The sequence below is a fragment of the Lissotriton helveticus genome, chromosome 2_1, assembly GCF_964261635.1.
Source record: "Lissotriton helveticus chromosome 2_1, aLisHel1.1, whole genome shotgun sequence".
NCBI lineage: Eukaryota > Metazoa > Chordata > Amphibia > Caudata > Salamandridae > Lissotriton > Lissotriton helveticus.
This window is the reverse complement of record NC_136059.1, coordinates 975,030,224-975,056,600: the sequence shown is the minus strand read 5'-3', so window position 1 is coordinate 975,056,600 and position 26,377 is coordinate 975,030,224. Positions and strand designations below refer to the sequence as shown.

At 41.6% G+C, this 26,377-nt stretch overlaps 1 long non-coding RNA gene across 2 annotated transcripts in view; it reads right to left on the bottom strand.

Annotated features, from left to right (window-relative positions):
- The window catches only part of LOC144819563 (uncharacterized), a 137,800-nt gene that overhangs the window by 68,709 nt on the left and 42,714 nt on the right, over positions 1-26,377 (bottom strand). The window contains exon 2 of one of the 2 annotated variants that reach the window (XR_013607445.1): positions 10,401-10,716. This is a non-coding gene — a long non-coding RNA (uncharacterized LOC144819563). The remainder of the gene's footprint in view (positions 1-10,400; positions 10,717-26,377) is intronic. The other variant, XR_013607444.1, reaches the window with a different exon arrangement.

Sequence of the window (26,377 nt, the reverse complement as noted above, 5' to 3'; positions counted from 1 at the left end):
GGAGAGCAACAAGATCAGTGACACCAGCAACGCTGGATCGCCATAATGGCATTGGCCAGTGTTTTGTTTTCGCAAAGAAAAACATTAGCTTACCAACACACACTTATATGAATGAGGCATAGGGCAGAAGGTTACACGAGGCGTCACATTGTCTGCCCCCGCAAAACAGCAATTCCAAAGCTGCTCATCATGCCACAATTTAGATTGGTGTAAGGATGTAAAACTGATTTGTTGCATGCTTGCAAACCCCCATCAGTCAGTAGAGATTCCCAACCAGTTATTTGCCAACATCATTCGTGTCCAAATCCCCCATCTCTAGTGAGTTCCAGGTCACATATTGTCTCCTTGAATATCCCTCAACTCAGTGGGGTGCTGCTAGCAAGAGCAGTTGCTGCCAAGTAGCCCAATGTCTTGCATTAAACCTTTTGTCAGTCTTAGACTTTTAGCCAACAGCAAATGTCACTGTAGGTTTTGTAGTTTCACTTTTAACACTATTTGCTCAAAGGTCGCATTGTGCAAAGTGCTGTTTGCTAAAATGTCAGCACTGGATTAATGGATTAACAAGGAATTTTTAAAATGCTGCGAACCCTTTACTTGTAGTGATGACATGACTGGCACTGATTGGGAAGACTCCTGCATTAGAAACAGAGGGTTGTGGGTATAAGCAGTGAGGATTTACTATGTGACTCCCTGTCTAGCATGCTAAAAGCTCCAGCTGGAAATCATCTAAGGACGAATGCCCACCATGCCACACACCAAGGGTGATCGACCAAGTCATGATAGACATCTAACCATCCAGCCACAAAACAGCACTGTCCTGAAGACTTCAAACACTCGCCCTATCTATACTGCATTACGAGCTCACCTTTAAACTCCTTAACATAACCTACCCCCAAAAAATTGCCTAAATGTTATGTCTGGCCATGGTGTCATCACCGATTTTGAAGTATTTTTGCTACTACGATCTTAAAAACTAGCACACGTTTTTTAAACCATAAATTCAATTTTTCGTAGTCCTTCCTGGTTCCTATTGTTGCTTCAACACACAGTTGACATGGTGCAATAGATCCCGAGTACACTTCAACATTACTCAATGTAGGTTATCGCTTATTCATCTAATACTATTCTATTTTAGGAGACTCACTTCGGAGTATCGTGCTTTCCTCTCTCTTTTTCTTATGTTTTTCTTAAAACCAGGGTATTTACATTAATCCACTTTGGCACACCTACCTTCAATGACACGACAACCAATTGGGATTGACCAATGATATGGAAAGTTATTTACCATTGTGGTTATGCACTTTACTATTTACTTGTTGAGAAATATTTTCTATAAACTTTCGTTGGTATTTAGTAATTTATTTCTGGTCAATGATTGTTTTCAGTTTACCCTCTTTCTTAAAATTCGTCATGCTTGTTTATCTGACTTCTCCATTTTCAATCAATCAACCAATCAGGATTTATAAAGCACAGCTTATCACCCAATAGGGTATCCAGGCGCTTGCAGGTCCCGGAGGCTTAGTCGAACAGCCAGGTCTTGAGGGCCATTGAATTCCGGAAGTGAGGTGATGGTCTGGATGGGCATGGGGAGGCTGTTCCATGTCTTTGCTGTGCTGTGGGAGAAGGAACATCCTCCACTTCTGCTTCTTTAGATGCAGGGTCAGGGGCAGATCCTCCATTAGGGCAGAGGACTGTCACCCCACTGCATATTTTAAATACCATTTTATGTTTCTGCTTCTCGCTCTGCGAGAAAGCAGAATGGTATGCCTGGTTGGGGGAGGGCGGGCCGGGGAGGAGTGGCTTGCCCAATGTTATGGGCCCTGACTGTTTGGTCGGCTCTCTGGGGCTGACCAAACCAGTCATACGCACTATGGATATTCTCTATGTAGGTCCATGCAGCCTACATAGAGTAAATGTTATATTTACTTTTAAAAGGGGTAAAGGTGGGTATTAAATACATTTTAATTATTTAATTATAAGTTGTTAATAGTAATTGTTTTTAATTTTAAAATAAGCTTTAATTGTGTTTTATTATTATATAGTTTAATTTAGGTTTGTGTTGTGGAAATTATAGTGTTAGTGTGTGTATAGTACATTCATGTTTATAGTTTTTTTATTACTAATATATTTTTAATTGATTATTAATTATGTTAAATATGTAAAAACATTTAAATACAAAGTTTGAAGTGTTTTGATATTGATGTGGTCTTATAGGTTAGGAAATAAAATAAATACATTGATTGTGTTATTCATTGTTTTGTTTGTAAATATTTTCTAGTTTAAAAGAAATATGTATTTGTAAATTTAATTATTATTTTATTATATAGTATTTGTATATAGTATCCGTAACTTTTTGTTGTATGTAATTAATATTATAATATGTGTTCTTTTTATATGTTTAATCCATTTTATATAAAAGAATATTGTTTATTTTTTGTTACTGTTTTCTTTTCTATATAAAAACGTTTTTAAGTGTTTGAGGGTGAATAGTAAAAATAAATTCTGTGGTATCCAACACTTTCCCTACTGTTGCATTCACTGGAGTGGGAATAGTAATTTTTACCCCTCTGCTCTCCAGCACTTTCCCTACTGTTGCACTCACTGGAGTGGGAATAGTAAATTTTATCCCTCTGCGATTCAACACTTTCCCAACTGTTGCACTCACTGGAGTGGGAATAGTAATTTTTACCTCTCCGCTATCCAACACTTATCCTACTGTTGCATTCACTGGAGTTGGAATAGTAATTTTTTCCCCTCCACTATCCATCACTTTCCCTAATGTTGTTCTCACTGGAGTGGGAATAGTAATTTTTACCCCTCCGCCATCCACCCCTTTCCTTACTGTTGCCCTCATTGGAGTGGGAATAGTAATTTTTACCTCTCCGCTATCCAACACTTATCCTACTGTTGTAGTCACTGGAGTGGGAATAGTAATTTTTACCCCTCCACTAGTTACCATTTTCCCTACTGTTGCACTCAGTGCAGTGGAAATAGTAATTTTTCACCTCCACTATCCAACACTTTCTCTGCTGTTGCTCTCAGTGGAGTGGGAATAGTAATTTTTACCCCCCGCTATCAAACACTTTCCCTACTGTTGCACTTACTGGAGTGGGAATAGTAATTTTTTACCTATCCTCTATCCAACACTTTTCCTACTGTTGCATTGATTGTATAGGGCAATTTATGTTTAAATATTTTTTCATAGTCTAATGTTTAAATTTATTGTTAAATGATTTTTATATATTTCAAATTATTTATATACATGTATATATTTTTTTTATTTTTATATCATTTAAAAGTTTTACAAAAAATAGAGATAATAGTTTATTAATCATTTTAAAGTTAATATATCTATACCTTATTTTGTGTTTATTTTTTATTTAAGTTTATTTGTAATATTGTGTAAAAATTTATAATAAATGTAATTGATTTTGTTAAAAATGTATATTAATATTTAATATATATTATTTTATTGCATATATATTTTAAAATCAATATTTTTACATCTATATTTTTAACATCGATATTTTTGTTTCAATATTTTCGTACTTACCTGTATAGGTATGGGAGTCGATATTTTTCTTATCTAAATTTAAAAAAATATATTTTTTACATCAATGTTTTTTACATCGATATTCTATCACTGAACCATTAGGTTGATGAGATGTATCAATACTACTGGGTTGCAATGATGATTTCTCCCCATTTACTCTTGTAGTTAAGTGGCAACAATCAATATCATGCAGAACTTGAAGTGGGCGTACATATGTCTAACTGGTACATTAAAAGAATCCATTATCAGTCTGCTTTTTTGTACAGGCCTTCCTCCTTTATTTTCAAAAGTTAAGAGACGTCATGGTGATTTGTAAAAATAGCCTAGTGGTATTGTTCTGATCTCTCTTTTCATAATTTCACACAAGTGTAATCTACACAATAGATTTCTCAACACCAATGACATTTTAAAATGAATAAGTATGCAGTCACCTGGCGTAGCTTTAGGGCTAAGACCCACCATAGGATCCTTCGTATCATGATAATGTCATTATAAAGAACTTTATACCACCCCGAATTTTGTTTAAACCTGCTTGCTGCCTTTATTTTCAACTCCTCCCAACCTTCATGCCGATGCCTCGGGATAACTGGCACAGTCTCCAAAATAATTACGTATAGTGTACGTTCAGAGGGAAGTTGTAATAAAAAAGTAATGGCCTTCTTCCTAAGTAAGGAATTATAAATAGTGCATGTTTGCCTTGTTCGATTATGGGTAATAGAGACTTAAACAGAGAAATAACCAGATGGCACCTAAAGGACTCCTACTTGTGTTATAATAGGTGTACAATGTATTTAATGGCCTCACACTTGAACTAATCAGGAAACTGGTAAGGGGGTGAATCATTTCTAGGACATCTGTTTATAGAGTTAATTTTCCACTATACCACGTTGGCTAAACCTTCATTTAGCCCTCTATACATTGAAGAAAGGCATTCTTTAACCCTTTCGATATCAGAAGTTAAAATACCCATTGCATTACTTAGATATGAGGCTATTGAGGTTACCAGAGCTATTTCTTTGGCCCCTTAGTTTTATTGACACTGGGGCCATTTTCTTCCCCATGTTGCTAACAGGACATAAAAGAAAGCTGTCAGTCCCGCACTAAAGCCAAGGGTGGTGGCCCAGACCAGCCTTGGCCGTGCTCGGACAAGGGCATAAAGGCCCGCTCTTGGCATCGTCTTCGCAGGGGCAGCACCCAGGTGCTTCTCGTGGGCTCCATCTCCACGGGAAATTAAGGGCCTGATTCCGATGCGGGTTGGAAAGCATTCCCACCCTGGGCCTGATTCTGATGCGATAAGGAAGGCCTCCTAATGGCATTTTCTCCTTCCAAATAGGATCGGGAGCGACCCAGTGCCCAATTATGATGCGGTTAGGAACATGTGCTCCCATTGAAGTCAATGGGAGCCAACCAAATCGCATCTGGAAGCATCCGGATGCATCGTACTTGGTCGGTCGGACTCTCCCGATTCGAGTGGGTCGGAAACCATTTCCAACCCAATTTGGTCGGGAAGTATTTCCAACCCGCATCAGAATCAGCCCCTATATGTGCTTAAGCGTGTTTGCATCAAGCGAGAAGGGCTCAGTGCCTCTGCCCCACTCTCACACCTGTGAATAGTGTCTAGTGTGCAGGAGAATCCTGGGACACAAATTCCCGCAATAAGGTATCCTGTACCGCTGGAGATAAAAAGCACTCACACCTGTGAAGAGCATCCAGTGTGCAAGAGAATCTGAGGACACTGAGTTCCACAGTAAGGAGTCCCGAGATGAAATGCACTTAAGATCGCTTGCAGCCAAGAGAGAAGGGCTCAGTGCCTCCACCCCCTCTCACATCTGTGAAGAGTGTCCACTGTGGATGAGAAACATTGGATACGAAGTCCCGTAGCAAGGCATACCTTGACACTGGATATTAAATATGCTTAGGAGCCAAGAGAGTTGGGCTCAGTCCCTCCGCCCCCTCTCACACGGTACACTGACAAAATATTGACACCCAAATATCCCCATACAAAAATATTGTGACCAAAATATCGATGTCAAAAATATCTAAATCCTATACTTATAATAGTAAGTACAAAAATATCGAGAAAAGAATATTGATGTCATAAATATAGTTGCTTAAAGGTTAAAAACAATTGTTCCTCCTGGTGAAAACTACCTGAGATGAATTACCATAGATTTATGACCACATGCATACTCAGCACACTCTGCTGCCTACTCAGGATGTATTAAAGCACTTATAATCACACAAGTAGATATGTATATAAACCCCTTTGCTTTAATCAAGCCACAAAATATACAAATTCCTTCATATTTCCATAAGTAATTTCATAAAAAACTTTACAACACATTGATTCCTTGTTTAAAAACATTTTATCTCTATAATTAAAAAGGAAAATTCATATAGACAATCGGATTTGTCTTATACATGGTAATTCAGACACAATATAGACAGCACTAAGCATAGGTGTACATTCCCTGTCTCAGGTTGACGGCTGACTTTGCCAAATTTAACATCGACAAACACTGGGCGTCGACGCGTTTCGGTGGGTTAGATACCATAAGACCACCTTCTTCAGGACAAAGATATTTTCTTTTTATACAACGAATCTCCTATCATTTAATAATTACACTGGTGCAATTGCAATCAAGTGGTTATCTCTCAGAATCAACAGGAGTAGATGGATGTTGCTCCAATGTTAGCTTCAGTTTGAGTTGGGTGGATTAAGGGTGATTTTGTTGTTGTTATATATCAGGGGATCAGTGAGGATTAAGTCTCTCCTTCCCATATCTTTTATGAAGTACAACTGAATATATGAGAATCCTTGTATTTGATGTATATCAGAAATTCGATTGGGAATTCAATCACTCTCTTCCCTTGTAGGATGATTTCATAATGGTGGAGAGTCCTATGATTTAAATATTTAAATAGAGCCAGATCACCTCCCGGTTTCTTATTTGTTGTAAATAGCAGGTCTTAATCCTACCAATATTTATTGGCACCCGGATCTCGAATCCGTAGCTTTTAATTTTGACGCACTCTGCTTCTCCTGGTGCCTGCTCCCGTCGTGCTTCAAAAATAAATATAGTTGTACAAAATATCGTTTTATATAAATATAAAATAACTTATAAATATTAAATATATTAAAGAAGAAAATTAACTTAAAAAAATAAATTAAATGTAATATACATTTCACCAAATATAACAAATAAACCTAATAAAAAATAAACACACATATATAATAATTGATATATAAATATATATTTACTCTAACACAATTATTAAACTAATAATTTTAACGTTTATTAATAATTTTTAAATGATAAAAAAAGAAGAAATAAATGTATATATACATATACCAATAACATAAAATCTATTAAAAAAAACATTAAACTATTTAAAAATTTTAAACAACCACTTGGATGCTAAGCTACCTGCACTACTTCCATGTAATTTCCATTGAAATGAATGAGCACTCCATGACGAGTTACCCTTGTCATTAGCATCCAAGTGGTTATGTCCTACTCCAGTGAGTGCAACAGTAGGGAAAGTGTTGGATAGCGGAGGGGTAACAATTACTATTCCCACTCCAATAAGTACAACTGTAGGAAAAGTGTTGGATAGCGAAGGGGTAAAAATGTACTATTGCCACTCCAGGGAGTGCAACAGTAGGGAAAGTGTTGGATAGCAGAGGGGTAAAAATTACTATTCCCACTCCAATGAGTGCAACAGTAGGGAAAGTGTTGGATAGTGGAGGGGTAAAATGTTATTCCCACTCCAGTCAGTTCCACAGTAGGGAAAGTGTTGGACAGAGGGTGGGTAAAAATGTCTATTTCCACTCCAATGAGTGCAACAGTAGGGATACTGTTGGATAGCAGAGGGGTAAAAAATTACTATTTCCGCTTCAGTGAGGTCAATTGAAGGGAAAGTGTTGAATAGCGGAGGAGTAAGATTTACTATTCCCACTACAGTGAGTTCAACATCAAGGATAGCAGAGGGGTAAAAATGTCTATGTTTACGCAAATTAGTGCATCAATAGGGAAAGTGTTGGTTAGAAGAGGAGTAAAAATTCCTATTCCCACACCAGTGAGTGCAACAGTAGGGAAAGTGTTGGATAGTGGAGGGAAAAAATTTACTATTCCCGCTCCAGTGAGTGCAACAGTAGGGAAAGTGTTGGATAGTGGAGGGGTAACAATTACTATTCCCACTCCAGTGAGTGCAACAGTAGGGAAATTGTTGGATAGCGGAGGGATAACATATACTATTCCCACTCCCGGTAGTGCATCAACAGGGAAAGTGTTGGATAGCGGAGGGACAACATTTACTATTCTAACTCCAGTCAGTGCATCAATAGGGAAAGTGTTGGATTGCGGAGGAGTAAAATGTACTATTCTCACTCCAGTCAGTTCAAAATGGAAAAACAAAATATCATCAACAAAATAAAAACATTGCTTTAAAGTAAATAAAAAAATATATAAATATGTTAAAAATTAAAAAAAAATGTATTTAAAATTAAAAATAAAAACAATATAATGTTAAATACATATCACAAACACCTACAAATATTATATTAAATAAAAGAAAAACATTTTTTTCAAACAAATAAATAATGTTATTTGGAAATTATTTTATAACAAAAACATTAATTATTACATACATTTAGTCTATTTACTTCCTACCCTATAACACCACACAACTCACAAACCACATAAAAAATAAATACAAAAATATATTTGCATAATTAACATAATTATCAATTAAACAAACATTATTAATTAAAACAACTAATTAAAACACATAAAATGTAATTAACTTTCCACCCTTTGCACCTATAATCCCCACAACTCACACCTAAAATTAAACTGTAAAAAAATGTTTTACACAATTAAATATTTTTTCAATTAAATAACTAATAGTATTTAACAACTAATTATAAAGTAAAAATAATTCATTTACTCCCCACCATTTACCCCTATAAACCCAAACCCACACTCCAAAAAAATAAACAATTACACTAGTTAATAATCAATTAGTTAATAATAATTATCGACTAATCATTAATTAATTTAAAAAACATTACTTTCCACCCTTAACCCCTAAAAATCCCACAACTTCACCTAAAATTAATTACACAATTACCATAATTAATTGTCAGGTAATTAATTAATATTAATAAACAACTACTTATTAATCATTTCAAATAAATGACTTCCCACCCTTTAGCCCTATAACCCCCACAACCCGCACCTAGAATTAATTGCACAATTACCATAATTATTTGTCAATGAATTAATTGATATTAACTATCAACTAATTATTAATTAATTATTAATTAATTAGAAAATAAATTACTTCCCACCCTTTAACCCAATAAACCCTGCAATCTGCACCTAAAATTTACCAATTAAAAACACAATAAACATTATAACATGTCAATTAAAAAAATATTAATAAATAAATATGTTCATTAATGTATTATAATTAAATTAGTTCCCACCCTATTCCCCTAGAAACCCACAACCCACTACGGAACAAAATTTGATTAAATAAAATTAATAACTTCTAAAAATGTAACACATATATTAAAAAAATAAACAATACTTCTACAAAAAAATATATCACATAAATTTAATTATGTACTAAAATACATAACACTAATTAAAAAATCGATATTTTAAACAACTATATTTTGCAAACGATATTAATGACTTCTATATTTGGTAAATTGATATTTCTTACCTTACAGTCGATTTTCTTGTCCACGATATTCTTGATGTTGATTTTTCTGTGTCACGATATTTAAAACTCAATATTAGTGTAAGTCAACATTTCAAACTCAATATTTTGACTGAATACCCTCTCACACCTGTGGAGAGTGTCCAATGTGCAGGAGAATCCTGGGACACGAAATCCCGCAGTAAGGCATCCCCCGATAAAGGTAATTTTTGGGGTGAGTTTTATGCTAGATTTGCTCATGGGTCCCTGATTTGGTGGAACGTCCTATTGTGGTGGAACCTCTTATTATGTTGGAACCTTTTATGGCAAACAAGTGTTAACTGCAAAGAGGCACAAAATCAAAATTGGTTGTCAATTTGTGAATCTCCACTGTGTGAAATTTGTATTTCCTCACAAATAATCTCTGATATTGTAAAAAAAACTAAAAATACATTGCATATTTAAATTACTTTTGAATAGGTATTTCTTTTAAATAATATCTATTTATTTACAGTAATACTTTACATAGATTTTTTTCAATAGCACATTGGGGCTTATTACGAGTCCGGTGGCCCATAGCTGCAATATGCATATTACGAGTTACCTGTCCACTGCCTCCTTCATGGCAGTGTGCACACCATGAAAAGGGTGGCGGAGAGGCAACAAAGGGGGCCCAACAGGGCCCCCATGCAGTACCTGGGACTGGTTATGCATGCAGGGGGCAATCCTGGTTTTGCACCCCCAGGTCCTGCACGGTAAAGTGCAGTCAGTAGTCCCATGGCGGCAGGCTGCATTTTAGGCTCTTCTATGAGCCTAGCACCCCACCACTGTGAGACGGCCTCAGCACCGCCCACCAGACCAGGATTTAACTTGTAATCCAGCGTGCAGGCTCACCATGGCTTAGTCGGTCCTCCAGTGGACCACTGGAGGTCGGCCTAAGTTGTAAATATGTCTCAGATTCTTTTTCTGTCACCAGTGCATGTGGTCACCTAACATGTCAGTGAACCACTAAACGCAAAATGGCGGAAGTCGAAAAGTTAAGCATAAATAAAAAAAATATATATGTTGGAAACGATGCCTAAAATAATATTTGCAGTGCAAGTTAATTTTAATGAATGTATACTGAATTTATACTGACCTTCTTCTGTATAGGAATCCTGTATAGGATCCTGGATCCCCAGTGGATGCAGCAGTCACGTGGGGGTGCAACCGTCAGCGTGAGTTTGGTGATCCTGTCGTCCACCATATTCGTGATAAGGCACCTAATGTGTGCTGTGGTTGCTGGCAGGTTTCACCAACTCTTCTTCTTGTGAGCAGGGACTCTTGTGGTCCATGGGGACATTTCCCTGTAGGGTGCATATTGGGGGTTGCCACCACACAGTTTGGAAAGTACCTGTCACTGTGGTGAAAGAATGCATGCTGATCAGCCCAGTCTCTGCTTTGCATGTACATAGCTGTTTGGAAAGTTCACATACAAAACACCATTACTCTAAATGATAGGCTTTGCAACCACATATTTACATACAACACCAGTTCCTGCTTTAAACACACTGGCCAATCATTATGCTGCTTCACATAAGTCACAAAGTGACCAACATAGTGGGGGCCCACACCAGCATTCCAAAAATATATTTTTTCCTTTAAAATCTGGCTTCTCACCTGCAGAACTGGCACACAGCCATGATGTTCTTCCACCACAGAGAACCACACCAAGATTGAAGATGTCATCCACCTTATTCACTCACATAAACACATGCTCCCGAATTAAAGTTGTTGCTCATTTGCTACGCTCACTTCATTAACACCAAGGTTATTTCAAACCCCTATATTTGTTGTGAGGTGATTCCTCCTTACCAGCACACCAGTCAGAAAATTGCTTAGGCACCTCTGAGTGAGTGGTGGCTGAATGTCTTGGTGGATGGATGATTAAATGCTGGCCAAGTGAGACTAAGGGGCTCATTATGATGGCAGGCAGACATCAATCTGCCTGCCATCATAATGGTGATGGGACCGCCCGCCAGACATGTGGAAGTCCCACCATCCCAATTTGGATGCGCCTGCCATACTGGCGGCGCATCCTGGCCTTTTACCGTTGCGGACGGTGCTGCTGGCTGCAGCATCATCCACAATGGTAAAAGAGCATGCACTGCATTTCCCTGCACCACGTGGCAGGCACCATGCAGTGCCTGCCACTTGGTACAGGCAACTGCGGGGGGTACCATGGGTACCCCTCGAGGGCACCCCCCATCACCCTAGAAGGGGCCCGCAATGGGCCCCCAAAGCCAATCCCACCAGCCTTTCCATGGCAGCATCGCCGTCATGGAAAGGCCTATACATCACCCACATCCTAATATGGCGGACGGTGCCTGCTAGGCACCACCACCATATTAGTGGCCCAGCTCCGCCCTGCAGGCAATCATAGTGATTGCCACCGGTGGACAAGCGGCGGACGGACTTTGCGTCCGATGTGAAGCCCACCGCCATCCTAAAATGGCGGTGGGTAATTCTCATCACGATGGCATAACGATCGCCACCGCCGGCCAGGTGGTGGCAATCATTATGCCATCGTAATGAGCCCCTTAGTTAGGGGTCAGTTGGTGAGTGAGTGAGTGAGTGAGTGGCTGAATAAATTGCGTGTTGGGTGGATTGAGTGAGTTGATGAGTTGATGAGTCAGTGTGTGTTTAGTAGATTACGGAAGTGGTTAAGTGAGTGAGTATTTGTGTGAATCAGCAGGAAAGTTGCATGAGTGATAGAGATACTTGGCTTTCGCTACTGTTGCCCTGACTGGAGTGGGAATAGTAAATGTTACCCCCTCAAGGAGCAACACTCTCCCTAACTACTGCGCTGGTTGGAGCTAGAATAGTATATTTTTCCCCTGCAAAATCTAACACTTTCCCTACTTTTGCATTGCTTAGAGTGGTAATAGTAAATGTAACTCCTCCAATGTTCAACACATTCCCTACTTGTGAGTAGAATGGAGTGGGAATAGAAAATGTAACTACTCCAAAATCCAACCATTTCACTACTGTTGCTTCAACTGGGGTGGTAATAGTGAATTTCGCCCCTTCAATCTCCAACACTTTCCCTATTATTGCACTGACTCGAGTAGGAATAATACATCTAACTTCTCCGAAGTTCAACACTTTCCCTATTATTGTGGTGGATGAGTAGGAATAGTAAAATCTAACCCCTAAAAGTCCTAAACTTTCTCTACTGTTTAGAAACAACATTTTATTATTTTCTTGTAGCACAATACACAAAGCATTAATGACAGGATTCAGTATTGCAGAAACAAAGAGCCTTATTATGAGTTTGGTGGTTACCGGAACTGCAATATAAGTGGTGGCAGTCCGAGCATGGTGAGCTCGAAAGTCCGACCACCATATTACGAGTTGGGTAGATTGCCTTTTTGATGACTGCAGCTGGACAGCTGGGATCTCCAGTAGACCACTGACTGCCAGTTTTGGGAAAGGCAGCCAATATAGGGCGGTACAGGGAGCTGCACCGCCATCTGTATTACGAGTAGCCCAGTCCAAGACCGGACCGCAGTGGTCCAACCGCCTGCTTCAAGGTGGCGGTGACAAAGGTTTTGGGGCACGTACTCAACCCTTTCTTCTTCTTCCAGGCAGATTCTGACATGGATCCTTTCTCTAGGTCTCCCTTCACAACAGGATTTTCAGGCCAAGAATTATGACCTTGTTTGCTGTAAACTACAGGTGAGTCCTTTTCAAACCATATACCCTTTGACAGGACTGCCCAAACATGAGCTGAACCCTGGGAATGTGTTTACGGTATTTTCCCATGTATATCATGTATATGTGTGCATCCGACACATCTGCAGTTGAAATGCACACAAAGGCATTATTATATTTGAGAAATGTACTCACCACCACTGCAAGACCCATGCCTCCACACACCCGGTCACATGGTCAACTTATAATATGGCGGTCGTTGAATTGCCGGCACAGTGGAAGGCTGGCAGGGCTGACGTGGTCCTATCGCGATAGGGCCACCGAACTCGTAATGAGGCCCAGAGAATGGGCAATGAACAGTGGTAAAATTTGACTTCAGAAACATACAACAATCTGGGAATACCAGCCAAATGTGTGCACAACTTACAAACTCAGTAGTGAGCAGTTAACAACTAACTAAACCCCATCTCTAACCCACCCACAGTCACCCCTACAAAGCTGACAGATTTTTTGCACCTCTACACACAAAGCAACTTCAATAAAGTCAAATACTCCCTCCCTCAGAATTCTCCTGAAAAAACCAAGACCTATCAGATGCATCTGCACCTACATTTGGAACAGGGAGGTTATCAACTAAATGTTCCCAAGCTCTCGCCCGATCAATTTTCCATAGACCTTTTTTAATTTATGAAACAGTATAGTACTCTCTAGTCTACCCGATTATAATAGCTCATCCCTCTAACTAAGCACTTGAGGTCCTCCAGCGGATTTCCAGTGCTTTGTCAATTCTCTTTTTGCAAGAATCAATGCCAAATCAATAGATCTAGTAGTATTTTTTCATGTTTAGGTCACTGGAAACTCCCAAGGAGACAAGCAAAAGGTGAGCAAGGGATATCCTGTTGCGTGATATCATTGACACAGTCCACCACCGCCTCCTAATAGCTTGTCAATAAAGGGCAGGACCATACTATATGGAACAACTCTAAACCACCTTCATGGCATCTTGGACATGATGCAGCAGCATAGATCTTATTGATCTTACCGGGTGTCAGGTAAGATCTTTGAATAATATAAAAACGAATTCAATTTAATCAGGCATTTCGAGAAACAGCGGGTATGTTCGCTAGGATCTTTTCCCAATCATTGTCAGAAATCTGCATTTCCAAGTCCAGCTCCCATTTAACTTTCAGATCCGAAAGGGAACTTAAACAGCTTGCATGTATGGCATGGTACAACATTGTGACCAATTCAACACGACCCGTCATTGTACAGAACACGTTACAGAGTTTGTGTGTTGCAGGTTCCAAGTCTCCATTTCCCCAGTGATTCCTAATAGGGGCTACTATTGTTCAGTGCAGTAGGAACTGGCCACCAGGAACCCCAAAATGTTCTACCAAGTCTGCAAATTAACGTAATTCTCCATCCTTATACAGAGGTGATTTAACCCACACTCAGTCTAACCAAAAATTCCACCCAAATCCTCTTCACATGCCACCGTCTTCAACCACCTAAGTGGCAGATCTGGCAAATAAAGGGTTTAGGACATGCGTTCGCTGCAAGGAACACTGCCAATCCCACTGTACCACCACAAGCTCATAAGAAGCTGTATGCATCCGCCTTCGGGAAGACAAGAGGATCCGCAATACGTTCCGCAAGTCAGGAGGTGCACCAGTTAATCAGGATGCAATCTACAATAGATCCACTGGTTGAACCACTGCAGTTGTGCAGCCAAGTAATATGCCTCAAAGTCTGGTACAGCGAACCCACCTTCCACTACAGGATGCTGCAACTTAGCCAGTGACACGCTATGCCTACCACTCCCCCAAATTAATTCCAACAGTAGAGAATCCAGTTCTCAGAGAACTGGATTCTCTACCATGCCGGTATTGGCAGGGTAGAGAAAAAATAATGCAGTCTCATAAGCGCCACTGTCTTGGCCACCCCTATTCTGCAGGCCACAGATAAAGGCAATGCTGACCAGAAATGTACACTTCAATTGCTGCCCCAACATTACCATCTAATAAATCTTGGTGGTTATGATACATCGTAAGTTCTGAATATTTGAGACTTGTAGGGTTCCAGGTAAGACCAAGTTGGTTCTGAAGAGGGCTGGTGTCCCCACAAAGCAGAAACAGATGTGATTTCTGCCAATTAATGTGCAGTCCCCTAGACAGTAAGAAAGTGCTCAAGCTAATTTATTGTACCAGGCAAGTCAATTTCAACATTTCTGAGAAACAATATCATATCATAAGCATATAATGCAGTATAGTGTGATTGCCCATGAACCACAAACCCCCAGAAAATCATCCTGCATGAGCAACGCTAGCCGAAGGTTCCATTGCAATTGCAAACAATAGAGGGGTAGTGGACCCCTATGGTAACACCCCTGCCTCGTACCTTGCCCCACAATATACTACAATACAGGAATTTTTCTACCAATACAAACCAGCGCCATTGGGCCCGTATATGTAATCTGAATCTGCGTATGAACCCAGTTCCAACACCATATGACCCATTACTTGTTATAGGAAGTCCCAACTCTGCCTATCGAAGGTCTTCACTATATCTATTGCCATAACAGCTGCTGTTCCCTTATCTACAAAATCCTCGTTCATAAGTGTAAGCAGTCTATGGATATTAAGAGCAGTGTTGAGCCCAGGATTAATTCCAGTTTGATCTATATGAATCAAAGTAGACTGTCAATTGTAATATCACCCCATAACTTGTCTGCATCTACCTGTGAGAGCACCTGAATCTGACCCAGTGCCAGGAAGCTTCAATAGACTGAGGGGGTATTTTTTGTGATGGGGCATAGAGCAACACATAATATTCTCAAAATGTAGTATTAATGGCAGATTGGCTACATAAGGGAGTACCTGAGTCTGATTTAAGCTTTAAAATCATGGAGCGCCTATTTTTTGGGTTGATAAGCCAAGCTAAAAGGTGCCTGCTTTGTAACACTCCACATGCACACGAGTTAGATACTCCCTGTAGTCAAAACAACTGAGCCAGTAATTCCTTTGCCTTAAGCAACGGGTGTTTAAGAGCAGGATTCACCCGCCTCTGCCGCTTCAGGTCCCACAATGCCCTTTCCTGGATTTCAACCTCACCTACTAACATACGCCGGACCTCAACCACTTCAGCAATACAGCAACCTCTAATTAGAGTTTTAAATGCATCCCACTCAATCAAAGGTGAAGAAGCAGACCCAACATTTACTGCAAAATATTCCCCAATTAATTCACCAAGGGTTTTTTGCGAGACTGGATCATCCAATGATTCCACACATAGTTGCCAAAAAGGGATGCATGCACGATCAAGCCCCCATTTCAGAGAGAGTAAAACTGGGTTATGATCTGAAATTGAATGACACAAGTACTCCACACTATGTACCGATCCAAGCACAGGTTTAGTGCACAAAAAGCTATGAAGGTGAATATGAACCTTGTGCATACCAGAATAAAACAAGTAGCTTTGACGCTTTTACGGTGCTTCTACTATACTTGTACTATACTTGTCTATACTAGTACTATACTTGTCTAAGGTTCATGTGTCATTGTGTCTAACGTGTGCAAAGTGTATTTTAGACCTTTTTATGTCTTTAATCAGTAAATGTCTCATGTATTATGATTTTCGAAATCTTGCAACATCAAGCCGCACTCTGATGGCAAATCAAGCTGTCACCTTAATGCCACATCAGACCTTCTCACAGATTATAGGTGTGTTGTTTTTAACTTTTTCCTTCTACTGTCTACTAAAGTTTTTTATTTCATTATATTTACATTGTTCATACTCCATTTCAAGATCTGTTCTTGTTCTTTTCACTCCACAATTAGTACTGTTTCTGGATCTGCAAAGTTTGATGGATAATATCAGCATTATCCACAAACAAAATCGCCACACAATGTCTCAAGATGGGAACCACTAATCCATTCCCTAAGTTTCCTAACCAGTTGCTAACAGTTGACAATCCCTTACCTATGGTTACCCAGGCACCATCTGCTGTTAAGTCTTTTTTTAAGTCAGTAATGTTTTAATGTATCCTTCTTAGGGGCCCATTAGGATGGCCATCCTCGTGGTGGAAGGGACCACCCGCCATAAGGGCGGGGGTCCCGTGGGGGCTATTAGGATGCGCCCCCCACAGTGGTGGGCACATCTCGTATTCTTAACATTGCGGCGGGCAGTGCTGAAAGCACTGCCCGCCGCAATGGTAAAAATACATGTTGCTTACTTTCAAGCACAACGTGACAGGCACCGCGCGGTACCTGCCACTTTGTTCTTTGAAAGGCAGAGGGGTACCATAGGTACCCCCCATGGGCACCCCCCACCTCCCGGAGTCCATGGGGGCCCGAAACGGGCCCACAAAGCAGGCTCCGCATGCCTTTCCGTGGTGGCAATGCCGCCTCGGAAAGGCATTGTAAATTGCACATACTAATATGGCTGGTGGTGTCTTTCAGACACCGCCACCATACAGAACCCTTTTCCGCCCCGTCGACATGTCGACCGGGCGGAAAAGCGGCGGACGGTCTTTCCGTCCGCTGCGGACCCCCCAGCCATTCTAATATGGCGGGGGTCATTTCGGCACGGATCGCCCCCGCCAGGCCGGCGTTTGGCTACCGCCAGCCTGGCGGGGGCGATCCGCCTGCCATCCTAATGGGGCCCTAAGTCTTTATTCCTGTCTGGTATGTAAGTGCAACAATATGGGACTATTAACAATCAGCAGACTCCGTCCTCCGCAAGAAGGATAGCAAGGGCAAGTCGATTTTGAATCTATGACAGAAAAATAAACAGTTGTACTGGAGGCAAGTTTATTAACAATAGTAGACAGCTTTCTAATTTTCTGAGTTTAATGCTACTCCTACTGAAGGGATTGAAAGTCCAAATATATCACCCACTATTTCACTTGCACTCACACCTCTTTTCATTCTTGCATTTGTATCCACTAATTCTTCTTTAATTTGCTTAACATGAGTAATTTTGGGAAAGACTATTCCCAAATTACATATTCCATACCACCATTTCAGTAATTTGTAATAAGCACTCTTCCCATAAATATGATACACCACAGGGAAACCAGGATCTACACCTTCTAAATGTCTACCCCAGTGTTCATACATTTCAAATGTATTTTCACAACTTCACATTCACTAAGTTCTACCAAATATAGTATTAGTGTTTGATTTCTTTCTGTATATACAAAGTTTACCTTTGTTTTGCCAGTCCAAAACTAATTTAACCATTTCCTCTATGATTTCATTTTCTTCTTGCGGTAAGGTCCAAGGAATCAATTTAGACGATGCATTAATGCAATAATGTTATTTGTTGTATTATCTATTTTCCACTAAATTTATAAAATTCTTTTCAGCTCTCACTAATTTACGTGTTAGATTATTTTTAAGTGCATAAGCTGTGTCCAAAGATTTAATTGGTCTAAGTATGTAACCCATAGTTTTAGCTGTTGAAGCTTCAGGACAGATTTAAATGTTTAAGCACAGTTCAGAAAAGATCCAATCTTGATTAGAGTAATAATATTGCAATTGACCAGTACCATAAAGTAAACTAGCTAATTAGTACTATAAAATAGGCTAGCTTACACACTGCAAGAAATTCCATATGTTAAAGGTAAGCTATGGTAAGTTATGCCCTCATCAACTGATGAAGGTATTTGCATACAAGGGTAGCAATCACAAACATCCATAGTATTTACATATTTGCTAAGTAGAATAGTATTCAAATTCAAAAGATAATTTATTTCGGTTTGATTCAACCAAAAAAGTACATATTTCATACTGTACATACATAAAACATTCATAAAAATATTTACAAAGATAAGTTTCCATGTCAACATTGGTTCCACTGAACTGTAATTCATTAATATATTAGCATTCATTAATCCAGACAATTTCTCAGTCTGAGAGACAGTTTTAAAAATTCAATGATTTGAAGGACACTATCACTGTGCAACAATTGCAAACATAAAAAGGCTGGGCGTATCAGATTAAAATTAAGTTTATTTAAAAGAGCAAGCAGGTAACGTTTACGTGGATATTCATAAAAACTACATAAAAACATAAAATGCATCATATCCTATGGAGACTTTCCGTCGCAGCCACAAGGTGCAGGAAGTTTATTAAAAGCATCTTTTTTGGTCCTATAAGCAGATGATGGAACAAATTCAATCTGAATCTTGTTAAAAGGAACTTTTCATGGGTACTAAATGTGCTGAGTAGGTAAGGCTCCATTGTCAGGCAGGTTTTAACCATAATATATTTCCTTACATTTGTTTTCTGAAACTCCGCACCCTCCCTCAAGGCCTTCCGACGCAGAAGGAAAGACTGCTTAATTGTTTCAACATCCCCTTTTATAATTTCAGTCGGGCGATCAAATAATTCAGGGCGACCCAGCTCACGAAAGCTGGTTTTTAAATACTTCAGCCATGGAGTGCCTAATGCCTTATCATGCGAAATGAAGTCATTTACAATCAGGTGTGTTAATGGGATATCTTGGCTCAGCCATAATTTCAACCAGCATGTCAATGGGCGTAAGGAGAGAATATCGCTCAAATATTCTACTCCTAACTCCTCATGTACCGAAAAGTTGGAAGTGGCGGCCGGAACACACAAAAGGCGTTTGAGAAATGCATTTTCTGCAATCTGTAGTTGTTCACAGGCCAGATAACCCCAAAGTTCACTACCATAGACTGCAGTTGCTACTGATTTTGCATCATATAATTTCGACATTGCAAGCGTTGGCTTTTTTCCTAATTTTGAAGCAAAGTTAAAAATAGAAGCATTAACCCTAACCACATCACATCTTTTCTTTTCAATTTGAGGGCCCCATGTCAGTTAGAGTCAAAAAGAACTCCTAGATAAGAAAATGTATTAGAGAATGGGATTACTACATTATCTAATTTGAATGTATAGTGTCTTTTTGGACATTACCAACTTGCATAATGAAAGATTTGGAGTTATTAACCAGCAGATCTCTTTCTTCCATAAACTGTTTAAAAGCATTAAGTAGCAATTGGAGGCCTTTCTCAGTTCTGGATATTAAAACCGCATCATCTGCGTATAAAAGGACGGGGATACTCCTTCGCCCCACCCTAGGACAATTAGCTTTCACCTCCTGCAAAACGCTATCAAGCTCGTTTATATAAAAATTAAAAAGGAAAGGGGCTAATATACAGCCTTGACGCACTCCCTTCCCAGTTCTAAAATTCTCAGTTACGCACAGTTCTTGAGAGTACCTAACATTCGCACTTGTGTTGCTGTGTAGATCAACAAGAAAATTAACAATCCCACTGTCTACACCCTTCTCCCTCATGGACCCCCAAAGCCTACCCCTGTTCACACAGTCGAAGGCTGAGGATGGGTCCATGAAGGCTAGGTGGACTGTACCTTTTTGGGCAGTGCAGTATTTACTGAGTATGGAGTAGAGGTTTATACGTTGTGTTGATCGACCACTGCAGAAGCCATATTGTGAGATAGACATGATGTTGTTGTCCGTCACCCAATCCGAGAGTCTCTGCAGTACAATTCTACCCACTATTTTTGCCATAGAATTTATTAGGGAGATAGGCCTATAACAGAGTGGGCTGTCCCTGTCCCCCTTTTGAAAAATCGGGACAATGGTGGAAACCCCCCAAGAGAATGGGCACCCGATTCTGGCGGCTGCATTAATAACAGCCTCAACAATCGAAATTGGGATCAGATTTAAAAAGGTCAGGGGGTAACCCGTCTGGGCCTGGCGCTTTACCAGCTGTCAGCCCCTCTATCCCTACCATTACCTCTCCTCTACTTACTCTGAATGGGGCTACCCCATTTTCGGGGTCTGTATTTGAAATATTATCTACCATGCCACCATATAGTTGCTTGAAATGTACTACCCACTCCTCCTTAGTTATAACACTTTCAAGTCCCTCTCCTGGATCTTGCACCAGAAAAGGTTTCTTGATTACAGCCCAGAACCTAGCACTATTTTTCAGTGTTTGTGGGTCCAAGATCTCATTCCACGCCTCGTTCCTCAGAGATTCTTTATGAGTGGCAGTGGCTACTTTAAATTCTTTGCAACACCCTTTGACCGTCTCCTTATTACGGGGGTTTGTTGCCAGGGCAGATCTCAGGTTACGCGCAGCTTTAGAGCATTCTTGATTAAACCAACGCGGACCATTATTCACAGACTTCTTTGCTTGGTCTGTCATTAAGATAGAAACTTTATCTGTTAGATTTTAAAAGGCAGACAGGATTTGCGTTGGATTTGAGTCATCCTGAGTGCAACTATTAATTTCTTCACTACAGGTGTCTTTAATGTTTTTATAAATAAGATCCGGAGTACACATAGCCCATTTTAGGCGGCGTCTTCCGTCCGTTGCCCTTACACTGCCCATAGACTGGCTACAACTTGTATTAACCACCCAAGGACCCCTGAGATGGATAGTCAAAGGTTTGTGATCACTAAATTCGTTATTTTCAATAGCGAAGGAGTCTGCAAAAACCTGCATTGGCAAAGTTAGTAACATATAGTCTATGAATGTCCCTTTCCCATGCCCTTTGAAAATTGGAGTAACAAAGCGTTTCATGGGTTCACACAGTGCCATTGTTAAAGTGAGATCATGGTCATTTAGTAAATCACTAGCAGCCCGCCCCAGCGTTGCCTGGGGGCAATGAGGCTTCAGGGTCAACCGCCCGCCCAGGCCCCTGCCCGCCCCGACATTGTCCGTGAATGCCCATGCACGGACATGGACCAGGCCCCCCTCCCGCCCCGACTCCCTCCCGCCCCCCTCCTGCCCGACTCACTCCCACTCCGACATTTTCCTTTCCTAGCTGCCTGTCGTCTGTCTGCCTCACTTCACCCCCCCCTTCCTGGGACGCCTCCCCCTGCATCACACACTCTCGCACTGAGAGTTTAGGAAAAGCTCGAAAACTTTCCCTTTCCTTACCTGTGCCGCCACTCCTCACTGCACAGCCGCTCGTCACTGCACCGCCGCTCCTTCTTCGTCGTCATCACGCACGTCGCGTCGCGGTCATCACGCACGTCGCGTCGCGGCCAGTGCTAGGTCCCGGCCGGCGCTACTTTCAGGGGACTACTTTGTTTTCAAACTTAATTTTTTTAATTTACTTTTTTTTAAAAATTGATATAGCCTATGTCCATCTACACACCCTGACATTTTCATAGATGTATCGGGAGTGTAGATTGGCGCTGTGGTTCCCGAGTTTACCTGGCCAAAAGGTGCAAGTTCTCTCTTTATAATAGTAGTATAGATTAAAAAGATCCCTCTCCAATGTATGTTCCAAGTGCAGGCCCTCATGTCTAGCACAATGGATTTCCTGAAGGTTTTTCATTAGAGGGTCTCCACAGGGGTGAACATTAAAATCACCCATGATCATTAGGTTATGTGAGCAGTCCTTCATTGTTGAACTAACATAGTCATTTAAGATTTTTAGGTTATTCAATGCTGTGCATGTATTAGTAGAATTATAAAAATTGATCAGACCAGCCATACAATTATCTCTGGTTGGAACTAAGCCTAGAATACCCTGATTACTTGATGCCCTTCTTTGTATAGTGCATGTCATAGCTACAGAAATAAACGTGACCAACCCCCCTTTGGTCTACCTCTGCCTACTGCTGTAGCGGGTACAAAGAAACCTTGTATCCTTCAATAAAAAGGCCACACTCTACTGACCAAGTCTCTTGTAAGCATATAATCTGGAAACATTTAATATATTTAATCCAGTTCTCATCTTGCAACTTAGTGGCCAACCCAGCAACATTCCAACTAATAACATTATTTTTATGTGTTGTAGACTGACTTGCCTGTATAGGCTGATCTGCTAAAACACGTGCAGTGCTTTGACCCTCCTGCTCCTCCAGTCAATCACAAGCATCCAGGCCTGAAAATACTTCAAATCTGTTCTGTGTGGCCACATTAATCCCTCTCCATCCATAATTAACACCATTATTATTCTGTACAGGCATCTGCCATCCATTCACCCCATGGCTAGCAGTATTACACATGTATGGTCCTGCCGATGTGGGAGAACGAGTTTGGGTCATTAGCCTAAAACTTCGAGAATCTCTGGGTGTGATTGGCCCAGGCGCATAGAAATACCCTAATGGCCGCACACAGACACTGTTTGGGCTAAACATTAGTGCGGATGCACGCAATAACACTGTGGCAACATGTTGTGGATGTTTAAAATTAATAACCACACAATCCCCCGATGTTGATTTACATGAGGGGCCAACCCAATTCCCCCTTTCTGTTGAGATAATTTGGTCATAGTAATGGGTTGGAAACCCACAATTTTTGTTTAACCAAGCTACTGCTCTGTTTTTCAGTGATTCTTGAGACTCCCCATGTGGCAGAGCAGGGTGTTCTTCAAAGCATGAAACATTTGTTAATACCACCACATAGGGTACACAGTCAGACGGAAGATTTACATTCCTAAGTTTTTTCCTCTGGATTGGCGCAGGTCTGCTAATCAGAGGTGCTGGCATTTGATTTTTTGGCTGGGTTGCTGGTGGCGGGTTATTAACAGCCCTGGTTTCTATCAAGCCTGGGGCACATCGCTTCTGTACGCTCTCTGCCCTGTCAGCCTTTCCCTTCACGGCTTTATTAGAGGTAGTGCTAGGATTAGTTTTTAGGACAGTCGCTTTTGTGGCAGCGGCAGGAGCCAGATGTGCCTCCAGCAATCATCCCAGCCTTTCTACCTCTGAGGCTACTGCATCCAGTCTAGTTAGTAATGGGTTCATTAGCTCTGTGATTTGCTCCTCCACCTTACTTAGTAGTGTGCTGATTAAATTCTCATAGTGGTTAGAAGTTAAGCTTAACCCTCCCTCACTATTACCATCCACATCACTAAAGCTTATAACTGGGTTACCAGCATTTGTAGTATTAGGACGGGAAGTATCAGCTCTTTTTTTTGTATTTTTCCCCCTCGTTTCGCCTGATTCTTTCTACACTTCCTTATGGGTCTTAGTGTTCGGCGAGCCGAGTCTGAGTCTTCACTGGAGGAGTTTTGCAGATCTGAATGCACCTCCGCATGTACCTGTACTTGAACCACAGACCTATGTGCCCCTTCAGTGCCAGAGTTTAGGTTCCCTTCTGTAAATCCCTTTGTCCCTTCTATCACCTGGGTTGGCATATTTTCAGATGATACAGGAAGATTGCTACTACGTCCCAAAGAGGCCCTGCGCTCATTATTAATTTGGTTAACTTTTTTAACCAAAAAGTTATCCATAGTGGTCAGACCAGCGACTGGCATATCTTTAGTTAGTCTGGGCATTATGCTGTGAGCTATAATCTTACGTTGATATCAATCAATCCAGCAGTAATAGCAATGAATCAGACCAGTAAAACAATTACTAATAAAACATTAATTATACTTGATATTGTATTTAAAGTCTCACATGAATGATGTAGTTCTTTCAACCTAAGAAAATATTCCAGGGTCCATGGCCCGTCCCGCCCTCCTCTGGCCTCTGAGGGCCACAGAGGGCCCGCCCTTTGCCCGGGCTTAGCCCCGGGCGCTCCCGCGCGCGACTCGCGGGGCGAGAGGCGTTCTTCTCTTTTCTGGCGCCTCCGGGCGCGAAGGTGGCGTCAGGGACGTGACTCAGCCGCCGGGGCACCTGGGAGGTGTAGGTCGTGACCCTCCCGGTGGCTGCAGGCGAAGTTGCGGCGTGGGCGAGACAGCCGTTCCCCTCACGGCGTATCCCTGGCGTTGGTGGAGCTGGAGCAACAGCCGTTGCCCTCACGGCAGGTAGGCGAGCAAATTGGGCGTCCCACTGAGCGCTCGGCGCTCCTCTCTTTTCTGGCGCCTCCGGGCGTGAAGGTGGCGGCAGGGACGCGACTCAGCCGCCGGGGCACCTGGGAGGTGTAGTTCGTGACCCTCCCGGTGGCTGCAGGCGAAGTTGCGGCGTGGGCGAGACAGCCGTTCCCCTCACGGCGTTTCCCTGGCGTTGGTGGAGCTGGAGCAACAGCCGTTGCCCTCACGGCAGGTAGGCGAGCAAATTGGGCGTCCCACTGAGCGCTCGGCGCTCCTCTCTTTTCTGGCGCCTCCGGGCGCGAAGATGGCGTCAGGGACGCGACTCAGCCGCCGGGGCACCTGGGAGGTGTAGTTCGCGACCCTCCCAGTGGCTGCAGGCGAAGTTGCGGCGTGGGCGAGACAGCCGTTCCCCTCACGGCGTTTCCCTGGCGTTGGTGGAGCTGGAGCAACAGCCGTTGCCTTCACGGCAGGTAGGCGAGCAAATTGGGCGACCCACTGAGCGCTCGGCGCTCCTCTCTTTTCTGGCGCCTCCGGGCGCGAAGGTGGCGTCAGGGACGCGACTCAGCCACCAGGGCACCTGGGAGGTGTAGTTCGTGACCCTCCCGGTGGCTGCAGGTGAAGTTGCGGCATGGGCGAGACAGCCGTTCCCCTCACGGCGTTTCCCTGGCGTTGGTGGAGCTGGAGCAACAGCCGTCACCCTCACGGCAGGTAGGCGAGCAAAGTGGGCGTCCCACTGAACGCTCGGCGCTCCTCTCTTTTCTGGCGCCTCCGGGCGCGAAGGTGGCATCAGGGACGCGACTCAGCCGCCGGGGCACCTGGGAGGTGTAGTTCGTGACCCTCCCGGTGGCTGCAGGCGAAGTTGCTGCGTGGGCGAGACAGCCGTTCCCCTCACGGCGTTTCCCTGGCATTGGTGGAGCTGGAGCAACAGCCGTTGCCCTCACGGCAGGTAGGCGAGCAAATTGGGCGTCAAGTAGAATAGTATAAATATTTGAGCTAAAATATATTTCCACGGCATTGCTGTGTAAAGAGTTGTCATTCAGGTCAATAGAATGAGAATAATTTCTTTTAGCAGTTCCAAAAGAAATAGTATGCTTAGCATCTTTCACGGAAACATAATGTGGGAAGTTTAAGAAAATTAGCATTGTAATTAATATCAAAACAATAATAGAAAGAATCACAGTATGTACACATTTGCATTTGGTAGAGATTTCAGTGTTGGATCACATGGCTTCTCAAAATTCAAACCACTTAACTAAGGAAAAATCTAAAATAGCAGCAGTGGTTTGAGCAATTCAACAAAGTGTTGGCACAAAACAATTATGGCAAAGCTCCAAATCTTCTCAGATATGAAAAGCCTCTCATATCAGCTTTGTTGATGAGTATATTCAGGAAAAACTGTATACGTCCATCGATTGGTACATCCATATTAAAACTCAAATCAGCAACAAAATTTGTTTCAGGGAGGTTCAGGTGGACTCATATTGTTAAGGCAACGCTGTCTCTCCAACTCATTGGCAGCCAAATTAATCCATTCAGGAGATGCGTACCTTTGACTTCATACCTTTGCTCTTTTTGATGTCCTCACAGCTGTTTTCTCATCATCTTTATCACTTTGATGTTATTGTTCAGAACTTTCAGGAATAGTTGGTGGAAC